The 17,410-nt window shown below is 37.5% G+C and overlaps 1 pseudogene; it reads left to right on the top strand.

The window, feature by feature from the left end:
• Positions 1–17,131, top strand: part of LOC127449895 (B-cell scaffold protein with ankyrin repeats-like) — a 104,238-nt pseudogene extending 87,107 nt beyond the window's left edge.
• Positions 17,132–17,410: the final 279 nt, after the last annotated feature.

The following is a 17,410-nucleotide window of genomic DNA, read 5'->3' as shown; positions in this document are numbered from 1 at the left end:
TGAAAAACCTCAGTGTCGCAAATGAGCGCCACCTTGAGGTGACAATGTAGAAATATGAATTTTACATAGCATTTAAATAGACAAGTCACATATCAAACGAAATTGTTTGTCCTAACACAATAGTATGAATGATTATAAAAAGAATCATGAAATGAAATATGATCTCTTTAAAACAACAAAGGCAAACGTCTCATCTGCTCCGATCAACTGATCACTCTTACCTTAGGCTATTTTCTTTAAAAGAAAAAAAAAAAAAAAAAAAAAGACTTGTCTGTGAGCATGCTTGGTAAAATAATCCAGTGTTATATCTCAGATGTCCAGAGCAAAATTTGCAGTCCTCAGAAAAATCATGATAAACAAATATGTTGTCAACTATAGTTATATTTCAGCTTTCAAATGACACATAGATTGAGCTTCTAGTTCACTCAGAGACCGAGATATTTGATGAAATAGTGGGGAACATGTATCTGATCCAAAATAGGCTTTATGTTTATGGTGGGAGTGTCTTAGAGCACCACCTACATTTCAGATCTGTGGAAGGTGATAGAGCAGCAGTGCCCAACAGGTAGATCGCAATCTACCAGTAGATGACGTTATCCTTGTCAGTAAATCACAAGATGGTTTGTCAAAAATATTAAGGGGCCGTTTACACAACAATGTTTTCAACTAAAAACGGAAAACTTTTTATGTGTTTTGGCTGTTCGTTTACACGACATCGGCGTTTTGGGGCCTGAAAACGCAAACTTTTGAATGCGTACGCGTATTACGTGTTATAGAAAGAATTATGCATTGATAGGCATCAATTTGAGATGTATAATTATCAATATGAATACTGGTGTCTGTGCAAATAACAATTATCAACAATTTATTCATTTGGAGTGTTTTGTATGGAGTGTGAATATTGTACAGTAGGCAGAACCAACAATTTGAAAATCTTGAAATTAATGTATGGATTCAGATGGGAAAAATGTATTTGTATTTTATGTTAATATTTACTTAATTTTATTTGATGTACCTTTGCCCTGCAATTCATTCACCCACCGCTTATGTATATAGCTTATAGACAGAGATCTGATGCCATGTACAGTATTCAATGATATGCTAAGAATATGAAAACATGAGGCAGTGAAAATGCATGTTAGATCCAGTGTACACAAGACCTCTCTCTCCATCAGAAGATATCCATATATCAGAGTTCTGTCTGATATCCAAAACCAGTCAACATCAACAGCTTATGTTAACTTACTCTCCTACCAGCCAAAGAGTCAGCAGGGGGAATACAGAAGAAGGCAGGAGACGAAGTGATGGTAAAAAATGAGCAGAGTTTATTGAATAATCTTGAGAGTCCAGTCTATAGGCATGCGCGTGAGTTCTTCAAAACAATGCGCAAGACATTCAAAACTACAGTGGTGGACTACAGGACTGTGTTTGTGCTGCTCAAGGTTTTGAGTTTATTGACGCTTCTCCAGCAAAATAATTGTAGTAATAAAGCAACCTCATCGTCTGTCCAGAAAAAATTGCTCGACGCTTTCGCCATCTTCATTGTTTGTATTCACCGCTCTGTGGAAGAATGCTTATGTGCGCAGGCGCATAGTGTTTCTTTACAAAGTGACATCGCCAACTACCGGTCTGGCATGCATAATACAGTCATTTTCTAATCATTAGGGGATCATTTTGACAATGTTTCTGTATGCAAAACTTTTCAAAAACTCAAAGGAAAAACGTTTCCGTTTTTAGTACATCGTTGTCATGTAAACGTACCCTAAAGGGTCAATTTCCTACACATTGTAATAATTTTATTTTCTGCCCAGTGTAAGATCTGAGGAGCTCAGAAACAGAAGAAGAGTAAGAGAAATTATACAGAGAGGCCCCCGAAATTCCTCAGCATCATAAATTAAAGACTTGTCCCTGCTGACGCCCAAAAGTTTACCAAAACCGGGCATAAATGAGCTGAAGAGACCTGAAAAGAGTCCATAAAAGCTGCTCTGTTGAGTGTCAACTGTCTTCCAGAACAAAAGAATGATTTTAACCCTCTCAGCTGAAGGAACAACCTTCCCCTAAAACCCCACTCAAACTTCCCCTAAAACCCCACAACATTAAAACCACCCCATGGCTGCCAAAACTGCACCAACCTGCATCTCAGAATAGCATTCTGAGATGCTATTCTTCTCACCACAATTGTACAGAGCAGTTATCTGAGTTACCATAGACTATGTCAGTTTGAACCAGTCTGGCCATTCTCCATTGACCTCTCTCATCCATTTCCATCCACATAACTGCCACTCAGTGGATGTTTTTTGTTTTTGGCACCATTCAGAATAAATTCTAGAGACTGTTGTGTGTGAAAATCCCAGGAGATCAGCAGTTACAGAAATACTCTAACCAGCCCGTCTGGCAACAACAATCAAGCCACGGTCCAAATCACTGAAATAAAATGTTTTCCCCATTCTGATGGTTGACATTAACTGAAGCTCCTGACATGTATCTGTGTGATTTTATACACTGCACTGCTGCCTCATGATTGGCTGATTAGATTATCACATGGATGATTGTTGGTGCCAGATGGGCTGGTTTGAGTATTTCTGTAACTGCTGATCTCCTGGGATTTTAAAAGTGAGCTACGGAAAAGAAAGGTAAAGGAGCTAAAGTCACAGCTAGCAGCACAACAGTCAATTTTCGACTGTTACTAAATGGAAAGCAGCGACCATCGCATCATCCCGTTTCTTGGCTAAACACAAAAAATCATTCGGTGATGGAAAGGTTGTCAAAGAGGCCTTTGCTGCGGTGGCAGATTCACTCTTTGGAGATTTTAAAACCAAAAAAAGCTGGTTGCTGCAATAAAAAATGTTCAGTTCTCAAACACTGCCACAAGGAGATATGAAGCGATGGAAAAAGATATCGAGGATGAACTGGTAAAGGACATTACTGCATGTGTTTTTGGTGAGGTTCAGAGAGCTTTTGACTAAAATCAAAGAGTTTCTGAAGTCCTCTAAACACGCTGAATATGCTCAATTAGCAGATGATCAGTGGCTTCTGGATTTGGCATTCCTCAGAGACCTGACTGAACTACCTAATGAACTAAATGTCGAGTTGCAGGGACAAATCAGAAATGTCACTGACATAATAAGCAGTGTTAACACTTTCAAAAGAAAACTACAGCTGGTCTCAACTGAGCCTCAACATCAAGATCTGCTGCACTTTAATATTTTACTCTCAGAGCTTGAGCGTTAGGGAAAAGACTCATCACAGGTCGACAGCTCATGTTACATGGATCAAGTTCAAAACCTCTCATCCGAGTTCGGCACGCATTTCAAAGACTTATTACTTGAGCCTGTTGCTTCTTACATGTGCTTCCCATTTTGCCCAGAGTTAGATGTGGATGAAATTACCTGCAATGTAGGAACGCTCTTTCATTTGGACACAACATCCTTGAATTAAATTCTAAAACTGCAAAATGACCTTGAGATGAAGGCCAGGGCATCATCTGTGAACAAAAGGGAGTTCTGGGAGCTTCTGTTGGAAAAGTATTCTAATATAAGAAGATGTGCCTTTTACCTGTCTACATTATTTAGATCAGCCTATATATATGCAAGTCAGCATTTTCTCACATGAAAATAATGAAGTGTAAGTACAGATCTGGCAGATGAACACCTTGTGGACTGCATGAGACTTGCATTCAGCTGCTACTGCCCTGATTATGAAAAGCTAGCCACCGCTTCTCAGTGACAGTGCTCACATTAATGTACTGTAAATTTTCATTTAAGATGGAGAAAATTATACACTCACTGAGCACTTTATTAGGAACACCTGTAATACCTACTTATTCATGCGATTATCTAATCAGCCAATTGTGTGGTAGCAGTTCAATGCATAAAATCATGCAGATATGGGTAAGGAGCTTCAGTTAATGTTCACAAAAAATTGATCTCATTGATTTCGACCATGGCGTGATTGTTGGTGCCAGACGGGCTGGTTTGAGTATTTCTGTAACTGCTGATCTCCTGGGATTTTCACTCACAACAGTCTCTAGAGTTTACTCATAATGGTGCCAAAAACAAAAAAAACATCCAGTGAGCAGCATTTCTGTGGACGGAAATGCCTTGTTGATGAGAGAGGTCAGTGGAGAATAGACAGCTGGACTGAGCTGAAAGAAAGGCTATGGTAACTCATGTAACCACTCTGTACAATTGTAGTGAGCAGAATAGCATCTCAGAATGCACAACATGTCAAACCTTGAGGCGGATAGGCTACAACAGCAAAAGACCCTGTCGGGCACTTCATTAGGACAATAGTGTTCCTAATAAAGTGTTAAGTGAGTGTATGTTGACGGTATGTTGCTTCCCTGTATTGGTGTAAATCAGTTATCGTTATGATATATCTATTGCAAAGTTTAGTTTTTTCTCCATGGCCTGTTTTTCAATATCAGAGTTCCAAACTGACATGAGTAGACTGCGATGAAGTATATAAGATCTACTTTTTCCTATATAAGGAAAAAGTAGATCTTATATTAAAAAAAGTTTGGGCACCCCTGTGATGAGAGGAAAAATATTTTTTTTTCTAGTACCCGCTGCCATCAGTGGAATGAAATAAGACTTTTTGCATGGATGTAGAGTAAACAGAACCAAAATTACATGCTTTCAAAGTTAATAAAAAATAAATAAAATAAATGTTCATCATAACATTATAAACAAATACCATATTTATTAATTATTGGAATCTTTTTTTTTTTTTTTTTTTTTTGTAAAATGAGACCAATTTTTTTCAGTTAGTCCACTATATGTGTTTAAGGTGAGCTTTTAAATTTGGATGTGAAAAATTCCAGGCAGCAACAAAAAACTGCAGCAGAGTGTCATTGTGGCATAATGTAAACAATCTGCAAATACCATGTGAAATACAGAAATAGTGGATGAGTTATATTTTGTTTAATGCTTCATTTATTCTTATTTCTTATCCATTATTTTACTCTCTTTGTTTATTTGGTATATGGTTTAACAAAACAGTAAAGCATCTTTTCTATGAAGCTTTTTGTAATATATTTCTTTGTTGTAACCGTACATAAAATATTATGTTTGAATCCTCATATCCTGAAAAAGTGTCTGACATTATGAAAAAATATTGAAGGTTGAACTGAATATATATATATATGAAAAACAATTTCTAAATGTGATGCATTTTAATGTAAAGCATGTTCAATGGTTTGTTTTCCTCAGGAGAAAATACAGCAGCTGAGGGCGAGTATTGTCAACAACAGAGAGGATGATGAAAGTGTTTATGGTAGGTTTATTTTTTATCTGTTCCTTAAACTTATTTGGATAAATCACTAATTAATAAGTATATGAAGTTACAAAGGCCCCAGAATTTATTTGATATTTCCACATATTTACAAAGAGATCTGACTGTAAAGTTCTGATTTGTATCAATTGCATCAAAATACTTTTTCTCTGAATAAAAATACTGCTTGTACAGTTGTGCTCAAAAGTTTGCATACCCTTGGAGAATTGGTCATATATTTACCATTTTTAAAGAAAACATGAGTGAGCAGGCCAAACACATTTCTTTTATTTCTTATGGGATTCATATTAAGCTGTAGTTTATAACAGTATGGCACAATCATAAAACAAAACATGGCAACAAAGAAAAAATTAAATGACCCCTGTTCAAAAGTCTGCATACCCTTTGTTCTTAATACTGTGTATTGCCCCCTTTAGCATCAATGACAGCGTGCAGTCTTTTGTAATAGTTGTCTATGAGGCCCCACATTTTTGCAGGTGGTATAGCTGCCCATTCGTCTTTGTAAAATGCTTCCAAGTCATGCAGAGTCTTTGGCTGTCTTGCATGAACCACACGTTTGAGATCTCCCCAGAGTGGCTCGATGATATTAAGGTCAGGAGACTGTGATGGCCACTCCAGAACCTTCACCTTTTTCTGCTGTAACCACTTGAGGGTCAACTTGGCCTTGTGTTAAGGGTCCTTGTCGTCCTGGAAAGTCCAAGAGCGTCCCATGCGCAGCTTTCGTGCAGAAGAATGTAAATTGTCTGCCAATATTTTCTGATAACATGCTGCATTCATCTTGCCATCAATTTTCACAAGATTCCCCGTGCCTTTAAAGCTCACACCCCCCCCCCAAAACATCAGTGAGCCACCACCATGCTTCACAGTGGTCTCGTCACTCCAAATTATAGTGTGCCAGAAGCTGTGAGGCGTGTCAAGGTGTTGTCGGGCATATTGTAACAGTTTTTTTTGTGGCACTGGCACAATAAAGGCTTCTTTCTGGCAACTCGAAAATGTAGCTCATTTTTGTTCAAGTATCGTCATATTGTGCTCCTTGAAACAACCACACCGTCTTTTTCCAGAGCAGCCTGTATTTCTCCTGAGGTTACCTGTGGGTTTTTCTTTGTATCCCGAACAATTCTTCTGGCAGTTGTGGCTGAAATCTTTCTTCGTCTACCTGACCTTGGCTTGGTATCAAGAGATCCCCGAATTTTCCACTTCTTAATAAGTGATTGAACAGTACTGACTGGCATTTTCAAGGCTTTGGATATCTTTTTATATCCTTTTCCATCTTTATAAAGTTCCATTACCTTGTTACGCAGGTCTTTTGACAGTTCTTTTCTGCTCCCCATGGCTCAGTATCTAGCCTGCTCAGTGCATCCACGTGAGAGCTAACAAACTCATACACAGACACTAATTGCAATTTTAAAAGTCGCAGGTGTGGGAAATTAACCTTTAATTCACAATTTCTGCCAGGGTATGCAAACGTTTGAGCACAACTGAATTTTATATTCTGCGCAATAACTAATCAAATCTAAAATAGAGCCCTACTACTTGAGAAAACATCTAGTTGATCAGCATGATAAATTCCTCAATGCAAAGATTACGACATCAGGTACCAGTGTATGCAAGCAACATGCCTCTTTCCTCTCCATCAGATAAAATCAGCATCGTTCATCACATGCCAAGCAAGTGCCCTGCCAAAAAAGCAAAGAACTTTTCCTTGCTGTGGTTACTTTATCTCTTTGGCTGTCTTCTCCATATCTGTGGCAATGTAGCTTTTTTATCTCTGGGGAACTGTTGAGTGAGAAGTATAGAGAATTTGTATACACAAGAACTTTAGTCTCCCTGTAGAAACTGTGAAACTTGGTAGCAGTATATACAGTTGATGTCTTTGAGGAGCCATATTACCACAATGCAATTCACTTTTTGCAAATTATCTGACTATACAATGGCCCCAAAAGTATTCGGACACTTATGCCACACTTACTGTAAAAGGTATGAATGTTGTGGTATTATATTAGCAAATGGCTTCTGCAAACAAATAATGCAAGACCTTTTCTCAGAACTAACTTCAGTTGAGTAATTTTTGCTATTTCTTGTAGGCAACAGGCCCATAGATGACAACTATGAAGTGTCCAAGTAGTTTTTGTCTTAATTTTGTGCAGTATGTGCATTGATTTATACTTTATTTTAAAACAATGCATATACTGTGACTTTAAAAATATTCATGTGTTTATTTCTGTGAAGCTGCATCTGAAAATGAGTGCAGAGGAGCAGGCCATCAACTGGAGACAGATTTCTACAGTATAACTCTAAAAGGACAACATGTGAGTTTCTGAATTACATTTACTGTTCCCTGAACATGATACTTTGATCAAGCAGATTGTTTTACTTATTCAAGTTACCTTATATGTTTTCTCTTTTTATAGTCACATTTCTTTAAGAAGGCAGAGAAGCAGTAAAAGTAAGCAATTTATCATTACCTTTTTAATTTAAGGTTCAATTTCACATTTATGTTATTTTCACTGATAACTGAGCCAAAACAAATGCGCAGTTTTTATCTTTTTTTATTGCAATTTCAGTCATCCTGCTTGAGAACCACTGAACAAACCAAAGCAGACTTTTAAAGTATGACACACTAGAAAAATGAAAATTCTGTAATTATTTACTCACCCTCATGCTGTTTCAAGCCCATACAATTTACTTTCTTCCATGGAACGCTAAAGGAGAATGTTATCCTCAGTCACCATTCACTTTCATTGAATGGAAAAAAGATGCAATGAAAATGAAAGCCGACTGATGCTAACATTCTGCACTCTCTCTCTTTTTGTGTTTTTGGAAGGAGTCAGTTTGGGTTTGGAACAGCAATAAATGATGATAGATTAAATGATGACAGTTTTAAAAAAATATGTTGGGGGGTGACCTTTGATTGACTCAAGACTGGAGTGGTTGTAAACCTTTTCTATAGAAATCTCTATGTAGCTTGCACTGCCACTGTTTATCTGGTATTTAACTTCAGTAGATATGAAATAAGGTAGATATTACACATTTATTTGTAATTTTGTTAAATTAATTTATTATGAGTCAAAGTTCAACAAAGAAAACAACTGACCACAAAATTCCAATAGAATTTATGAGATCTTTTTAACATTTGCCATGAGTGCACATAAGATTTTTTTGTTTTTTTTTGTTTACAGTCTCTTGCCTGTTTTGGTCTTGTTTTGGTATTATTTGAAATAAAGTTTCCAACAAGAAATCAGTGGAGAACGAGAATCTAAAAGAAAACTGCATTGCCCACAGAACCGTATTACAGTTCCTTTATTTCAGCTCATGCCAGTTTTGGTTTTAGAAGAGTGTTCACAAGGGGGTGCTGTCCCACTAAGCATGGCATTCAGTTTTCTGGCATACTCAGATCTATCCTGTTTTACTGATGGGCATTTTGATAGACAAAAACAAAGCCATCGCACATCCCATTTTCCCAGTGGACCTCTCAGTACCATACGGATCACTGATTGTAAGTAAGGACACAAACAAGTGTCTGTGAGAAAGCATCAACAGAAGACAGAGGTCTTCCCACACGTTGCTGCAGTGTCAGGGGACACGGATCTACTGCGGCTCTGAGATTCGAGGTGAAACACCGGGAGCAGTGCTGCTAACCCGCTCTGCCTGCCAACCGTAGCAGCTGGACACATTTGCATTATCAATCATGCTCTTTGTGAATAATATGTATTAAAGCCTTGCCGCTCTGCAGTGCTTGGATGAGCCAATTCTGCCTCCAGAGATGATTCGGCTCCTGCAGCCCTGGTGGCATTTGTGGAGCGTGTTTGCCTGTCACCTGCCTCTCTTATGCTTTCTGATCCAGGGCTGGATCAAGCTCAGACATTCACTCTTCAACTTTAAGAATGTTCCATACGGGATAAATGATGTCCCACCAGCCTGAACCGGACAGGGATGCCGGACGAGACAGGGCTTTCATCTTGTATGATGTTCTATAGTGTTAGATCTTGGTCAGTTTGCCTACAGGTTAAAAATCTATTGCCTGTCAAGTCGTCAGGTCAAGTCAAGTCATATAAAGTCATTTTTATTTGTATAGTGCTTTTCACAACATGCTTTGTTCCAATGCAGCTTTATAGAAAATGATGCTGTAACAGAAAATGATGCTGTAATGTCTGTAATGTCTTAAAGTCCTCATTTTAAATGAAAAATGTGATTGAAAATCATGCTCTAAAAATTATTTGTCTTTAGGCCCCCAGTAAGCAAGCCAAAGGCTGCTGTGGCAAGGAACCCAAAACTCCATAAGATGTTAGTTAATTGTGAAAAAAAAAAATCCTTGGAAGAAACCAGGCTCAGCTGGGGGAGCCAGTTCCCTTCTGGCTATACAACATGAATATAATGCCAGTGTTAGTTATTTATGTGTAAAACAAGCCATGTATTATTTAAGTAAACTGAGTAGATGTTGGTGGGCAATGTTTAAAACTAAATGATTGAACTGTAAGATTAATGATTAAGTGTCTTTGAAGTCCATCCGGAATTTACTGTGGAAGTGCACGTAGATGCAATGTCTTTTTTTATTTGGCTGATGAAGGCATTAGTTGGCATTAAATTATTATCTATGAATTTCCATTTAAAAATAGTGTAGTACATACTTTGACCAAGATGATTCTGGCAGAGGTCAGTGAGGTGTGCCCTTGCAGTGCAGCTGGAAGCTTGTGACAGTTCATTTCCAATGAAGTCCATCCTAAGCCCAAGGTGCAGGCAATGGCTGGTGAAGGATCCCTTTTTGTGCGGTTGGAGTTGGCAGCAGTTCATCCACTTTGAAGTCACTCGTAATATATATTGAACTGATGCAGACAATCATCTTCGAAGCGACCCTTTGCTGTCTGGTTGGCATAGACCTCAGTTAGCAGTCATCGCTCAGTGACACATATAGCGCTGGGAGTCGAACATCTGTCTGGACCAGAGCTGGATCTGGCAGGCTCTGGTAACCTTGGGATATCTATCCCAAGGATGAGACAGGGAAATCAATAGAACAAATTATTAGTGTAGATGCCATTAGTGAGTTATAAAATATGAAGTGTTTCCAGTTCAAGCAGACCTGACTAATGCAGCATAAATATGGGTTAAGGGATAAGTTAAGTGTATGCCTTGCTGAAGAGATAAGTCTTCAGTCTTGATTTAAACTGTGAGAGTGTGTCTGAGTCTATTCTGAGGCTATTCCATAGTTTAGGAGCCAAATAGCAAAAGCAACTACCTCATTTTGTGGATTTGGATATTCTAGGTACTATCAACAGGCCGGAATTTTGCGATCATAGAGAACTTGATGGATTATAGCGCCTAAGTACTGAGGAGCTAAACAATTCAAAGCTTTGTAAGTAATTAGCAAAATTTTTAAATTGATAAGAAACTTAACAGGTAGCAAATGTAGTGACAATAAAATTGGGCTGATATGGTCATATTTCTTGTTCATTTTGAACTAACTGAAGCTTCTTTAGTGAACCTGCAGGACATCCAACCAGTAGTGCATTACATTAATCTAGTCTTGAGGTCATGAACGCATCTAATTGTTGTTAGTTGCCAAAATAAATATGATTATTGATACCACTAGTCTGTGGTCTATTATGGAAATTCAGGAGCTCTCACTTTTCTCAGGCTGGGAGAGCGATGATAAATGCTACACAAAGGATTACGTCTTCCCTAAAGTATACAGCTTTATCAGGGGGAGTGGAGGGCAGGATTAGGATTCAGATGCACCAACAATGCTCTCGTAATGCTTTAAACTGATAGAGATCCAACCCAGCTGAGGCTCACACTCAACGGCAAAGCCAATCAGAGCAATGAGAAACCCAGACTTTACCTATGTGCTGTGTGTCGTTTATCAGCCTTTTCATTTCACATTTTATGATTTTATTTGATTAAAAACCTTTCCAGATCCCTGCTGAAAATCAATTGTTCAAAGTTGATGAAAAATCTTGTTCCCACGGTTTCATATACCAGACACATGCATAGGTCCATACAAACACGCATACAAAACACACCCTTATACTCTAGTCCCTGTCCCCGGGATTAATACCCAGAATTACACACAGCTGCTCCCCTTTTGTGCCCCAATAAAAATCATGCAATTTCACAGTCAGTGGCATTTTTTCATCCCATAATCCCCTGCATGCGTACAGTATATGTGACCTTCCCTAGACAAGAGCCAAGGGCCACTGCTGGGGCACCTCCGGTTGGGAAAAAGAACTTTGATTTGGGGTTCCTGCCTGGGAAGAATCAAGCCACTGTGAATGGAGTCAACCACAGCAGGAACCCCATTCTGCCTTTGCGCTCACCAGCAAGCTCGAATGCTCAGCTTAAATGGGTGTATGAAGACACATAAGGGCATTTTTTCAAATATGAGCACTTGGCCCTGTGAACAAAGCTTATAAACTCCCTTAAAACACATTTCACATTCTCACTAGTGTATTTAATTTGTCTACTAACAATGTCCAACAGTGGTCATACTGTACATGCATCACAAGAGGATTATTTTTGAAAGTCATGGAAATTTCCACTACAGTGTCTTTTCCACCCTGGCAAAAAGTGTATTTAGTAAAATTTTGTAGTGGAAATGAGCTTGATAGAAATGCCATCATAGTGAATATTTTTTAAGATCGGTTTTTATATAATGATGGATTTTCATACAGTATTTTAATACAGTAAGTCCAGGACCAGGAAAAAACTATACATTTATACATAAAAGGCATTTTAAATGTAGAAAAAATAAATGATGAATGCATGGAAAAAAATTCCAAAACAGTTTCAATGTGATCTTCATACATAAAAAGATTGAATAAAAATCAACCCCTAAAAGTGCTTAAGGGTGTTTCTTCAACTGTGGGCAATTTCATGTCTCAGGGGTTGATTTTATTAAAACTAAAACTAACAGATTTCAAGTTTTTTTCTTTTTGTTATATGAAGGTCACATTAAAGTTAAAAACTTTTTACCAGGCCTTCACTATTTATTTTTGCTACTTTTCAAATAACATTTATGTATATATTTTACTCTTTCAGCCTTGTCTCAGAAACAACCTTTCAATATTAAACTATGAAAATCCATTATAAAAATGCAAATTATGACATGTTTAAAATAATGATAATTTAAACAAAGAGTGAAATAAACAAACCATTCAATAATTATTGTGAAAACTATATCAATTTTTATCAAAAATTACAACTGTCCCACAGTTGTGCGGTCATTTCCACTACACCAAATACCTAACCTAATAGGTTTTTCAAAAGCCAGTGTACTTGTTAATCAAGTCGACATAAGTGTCAGTGAAGAGCATGCTTGAGATAAAATATCTGACAAGTGAAGTTTGTGAGAAACAGAAAAATCAAATCAAGTAAATATATATATATTTATATCACTTACAATAAGCTGTAATTTTGAAAAAAAAATATATATATATATATATATATATATTTTTTTTTTTTTTTTTTTTTTTTTGTTTTGCAAAAAGTGAAAATATTTCATTGTGTGCATTTAGAATACATAATATGTTAGCTATGAAACTAGCTTTAGCAAGACGGAGTTGGCCATTTTATTTCAAAAACGTTCACTTTCATTTCCACCACAGCATTCTATAAAACACAATACAAATTTAAGATGTGGTGGAAATAACACTGTGGTGTGAATTTCCATGACTTTCAGAAAAAATTACAAAAATAATCTAAATATAGATCTACTACAGTGCATGTACAGTACATACTCTGTTGGACATTGTTGGTATACAAATTGAATAAACTTGTGAGAAAGTGAAATCTGTTATAACAGGATTTTACTTTCTAGAAATTTACAGGGCTAAAAGTGCCCGAATTTGATGAAACACCCTTAAATGAGACACATGAAAATATATTTGTAATTTATTTCCATGCACCTGGGCTAAACAAGGAATGGCTTCAAATGAGCCATAAATGTTTAGTACACTTATTTAGCACAGTGCATGCTCACTGTCACAGTACAGCTCTTATTTGTGTGAATGGCGCTCTTCATTAACATGTTGCTAATGGTTTGTCCTCTTAATGTTGAGTGTTTGTAGTGCTAAGGACAATGCATGGAGTGATTGCCAATCAGCATATACAAGAGCCAGGTGTCCTCTGAGTGTGTTAGCCTGGACTGCTCCTCAACAGATGTTTAACAAGGGATTTTGCTGAAGTACAGACAAGAGAAAAAAATTATCAAGCACGAGGCACTCTGACCTAACTTTTCACTTGCCACTCTAATTCAACACGTGTAACATGCTTGATATTCCCCAATTCCCAAAACGAGGTTGTTATAATAATAATCACGTTATTGAGTGTTTAAGTCCTTTGTTATGTAGAAGACCAGCAAAGAAGGACTTTCAAAGCAAGCTACAGAGTGATTTAGCTTGAAAGAGTATGACACTTATGGCAGAAATTGGCAAAATAAACACACAACACAATGAATATGGGCAACATGATATGATGTCACGCTCTAGGGGCTCTTTAAAAAAAATTATACATAATGAATAATACATTCTAAATGTTAAAATACACTACCTACAGTATTTCATCTAATGCATTACTTATGTTAACAAATATAACTTTATTGTAAAGTGTTACCGTATTTTTTGTACTGAGCAAAGAGGTCAATCTGACACTTAGATCCTCATTTCACCAAAATTTAACTTTAGTACACAGTGGAAGATGACATTTCTTTGAATACTAAATGAAATGAATCATGCAGAGTTTACGGTGACCGCACCTTAAAAAGAAATAATCAAATTCCCATGTTCAGGGTAAGTCTGAATTTGTTCCAAGCCTCTGTTTGGGAGAATAGTGAAGACCTGAATGTTCAGATACAGCTGAACACATCAGTCTCATCTCTTCTGTACATTTACAAATACATTTTTGTTTTAAAAATTACATTCATTACTATGCACATAAAACAAAATGACCATCATTTTATGCCATCTGGAGATATCACATCTAAAGTATCTACATTAAAATGTTCTAGACTAGGAATGGGAATAGTAACGAATTGAACAATCCTGGTTTTGATTCCTCTTAATGATTCTGGTTCCGTTAACTATTTTTGCTTCTGAGGAAGAAATATTTTGAAATAATATTTTGAAATCAGGCTGCCCTGAGCAGCCTGTTGACAAATGATGAGATCATTTCAGACCTCAACAGGGAAAATATAACAAATCAGAAACTTTTAGAGGCATAAATTCAATGCAATAACTGGTCCTAACTGTATATTAAATAACAATACTCAACAAACAAAAAATGTGCAACAAACAAAACTCAATGTATAGGCCTATCATTAATTACACATTGTCACATGAAAAACTAGTAACTGCACTGCCCGATTTAAGTCTCTGGTCGCACTGTATGTTTCGAGCTGTAGATTCAGTGACAGCGCTGGTGCTGAATAGCACTGCAGGAAATATTCTTAGGTTGTCTCAGACCTGTAGCTCATTTGATTTGTTCAGAGACAGAGGCTAACATTTTTACAATGTTGCATTTTCTTCTTGGCTCGGTTCACTTTCACAAGGTAACATTTCAAAATAGATCAAAACTTTGTTAAAGTCACATGTGAGCAAACAGTCCCCTCATTGGTTGGAATGTTTGTGCGCTGTTCCGGGACTTAGCTCATACATCTGATACCAGTTAAAATTATATACCTATAAAAAAATTACGTTATCAAAAAATAAACACATTTTTGAGTAATGTTTATGTCATGGTTATGCAAAACGTCACCGCATTGGAACAGAATGCACGTTCCAGTCAGAGGTTGCGCTGAAAATAAACATCAGTTGGATGCAGTAACACTTTATTTTGATGGTCCCAAGTAAATATTTAACTGACTATAAGTGACTTGTCAACTGGCTTGCTATAGCTAGTAAACAGTGTTTCAACAAACATTCAGTAGACTTTCAGTAGCCTGTATATATATCTTTATTAATTACCTTTTAGTGAACTGATGTTCTCAACAATAATGTAAATAGTTCATTAATAGAGATCTATTTACAGGCTACTGAAAGTCTACTGAATGTTTGTTGAAACACTGTTTACTAGCTATAGCAAATCACTCGATAAACTGTTATTTTGCTGCTGTTATACAGGCTATTGATAGTCTACTGAATGTTTGTTGAAACACTGTTTATATATCTACTTGGGACCATCAAAATAAAGTGTTACCTCGGATGCATATGAGTTGTAAAATGTACCTCATTTTATTTTGATCTGTCATAAGATGCTTTTGCATTATTTCTGCATTGAAAAGTGTCTGTTCTCACAGTCACAGAGCTCTCTCCCTCCCTCTCTCATGCACATGCACAAACACACACATACAAACAGCAGAAAGAGTGAAACCACGTAAAGATATTTTTATCTGTCAAAGTTGCTAACGCCATCCTACCTGTGTCTGTTCTGCCACTATCAAAAAGAGAGAAGCGATTACACAAGAATTACCTCAGAAATTATTAAAAAACTCCCATTTTTAACGTGCAATTATATTTAATATAGTCGCCAAAAGCTACATCCATGTTTTGATTATGAATTATAGTGACGTGCTGACCTACAGATTTCTTCTCCATAGATCCATCAGGTATGCTTATGGTTAGAGAGATGGTTAGAGAGATATTGTTTGGTTCATTGGTCCATTGGGTCAGATTGCATTTGTCACTAGAAGCGAACCTCTCCAGAGTTCATTTGCAATCAGACGAGACTACCTCGTCTGGGTGGTCTCCGACCGATTGTTTTGGTGCAGATCTGAGTGCGATTGCCATGTTCATATATGCCTAAATTAACTGAACTAAGGAAGAAAACGCAGGTTTCGAAACAAATGCTCTAAACGAGCCAGGTGTGAAAACACCCTTTATGTATGTTTAGTAGGCATTGGCATAGAAATGCACATTCAGAAACCGTCAACGGAACCGAAAGTCATGAAAATCAATTTTATTTTTAAAAATGGAATCGGCTCCAAATAGGAACCAGTTCTCAGTTCCCAAACCTAATAACAATTTACGTCAAGTTTCAGCTTCAAAACAGCAGGGCAATGAATGAGAGTAGTTGCAAAAGTCAGTAGTAATTTAATCCTTCACCCTATTTCCTGGGTGTTCCAGCTGGGGTTTTAATCTCTGTCTGTGTTTCCTTTTGTAAACCTGTTACAGCCACAGGAGAAGCAGGGACTGTCCTTCAGTAAGTCCCTCTCAAGCATTTTCTAAAATGTCAGCAGCCTCCCAGCGGAACGTTTTCAATCCTACCACCTCCTCTCTCCCTTCCCTAGCTACCGATTCCCCGAAGGGCAAAACAGCATCTGGTGCAAGGGCAAAGGTACACAGGACAGCGTGGCCCCTGCTGACCCCTCACCTGTCTGATCAGGGGCCAAAAGCGGCCCCTGGAGTGTGGCTCGACCCTTGCGTCTGTCGCTGAAAGCCCCTGCGCTGGAGCTTTAGGTAGATTACCAGCACCGTTCCCCTCTGCAGGGCTTTTGTGCAGCAGCGCTCAGACGAGGCCAAGCTGTCCGCGGCCGCAGGGATGCACTAATTCCGCCGCAGGTCAGCCGCTCTGCATTTTCAAGCAGCTCCTAAAAGGTCACTTCCGTTGCGCAGGAGCCAGATGACAACCATCAATGCCTTAGTGGAATAGCTGAAGGCTTTATCTTTTATTTGCGCTCCACTTCTTCTGAGAGGGAGTTTAATCTTTGAAGCTTATGGTTGTGCTTTTGCCAGGATGTTTTGATAGTAAAAGGCCATGGTGTGTTATGCTTTGTTGGGGGAGGGTTGATTTTGTGAGTCTTTGCGATTGAACAAAACACTGTAAAGCATGACACGGTACATGGCAGGACATATTTATCTTTAATAAATGCTTGGACCATTTCCAAACCTTGTGGATGCTGAAGTTCTTACATAATGACTTTAAACTGAAAGTTTGCTTTGCTTTGTAATGTTTATACTCTTTCCAAGAGAACTTACTCATGTCAAATGCCAAGATGCTCCAGTCTAATCTCATATATTATCTTTTGTATATAAAATAACATGGCAGGCAAGGTAAAGGAGGGCCATGAAGGGTATTAATATAAAATGTTTATCATAATTTGAAAATGGCGTTTTCTTTATTAAACATTTTC

Source organism: Myxocyprinus asiaticus, chromosome 2, assembly GCF_019703515.2.
Source record: "Myxocyprinus asiaticus isolate MX2 ecotype Aquarium Trade chromosome 2, UBuf_Myxa_2, whole genome shotgun sequence".
Classification (NCBI taxonomy): Eukaryota; Metazoa; Chordata; class Actinopteri; order Cypriniformes; family Catostomidae; genus Myxocyprinus; species Myxocyprinus asiaticus.
This window is presented reverse-complemented; position numbering and strand designations above follow the sequence as displayed.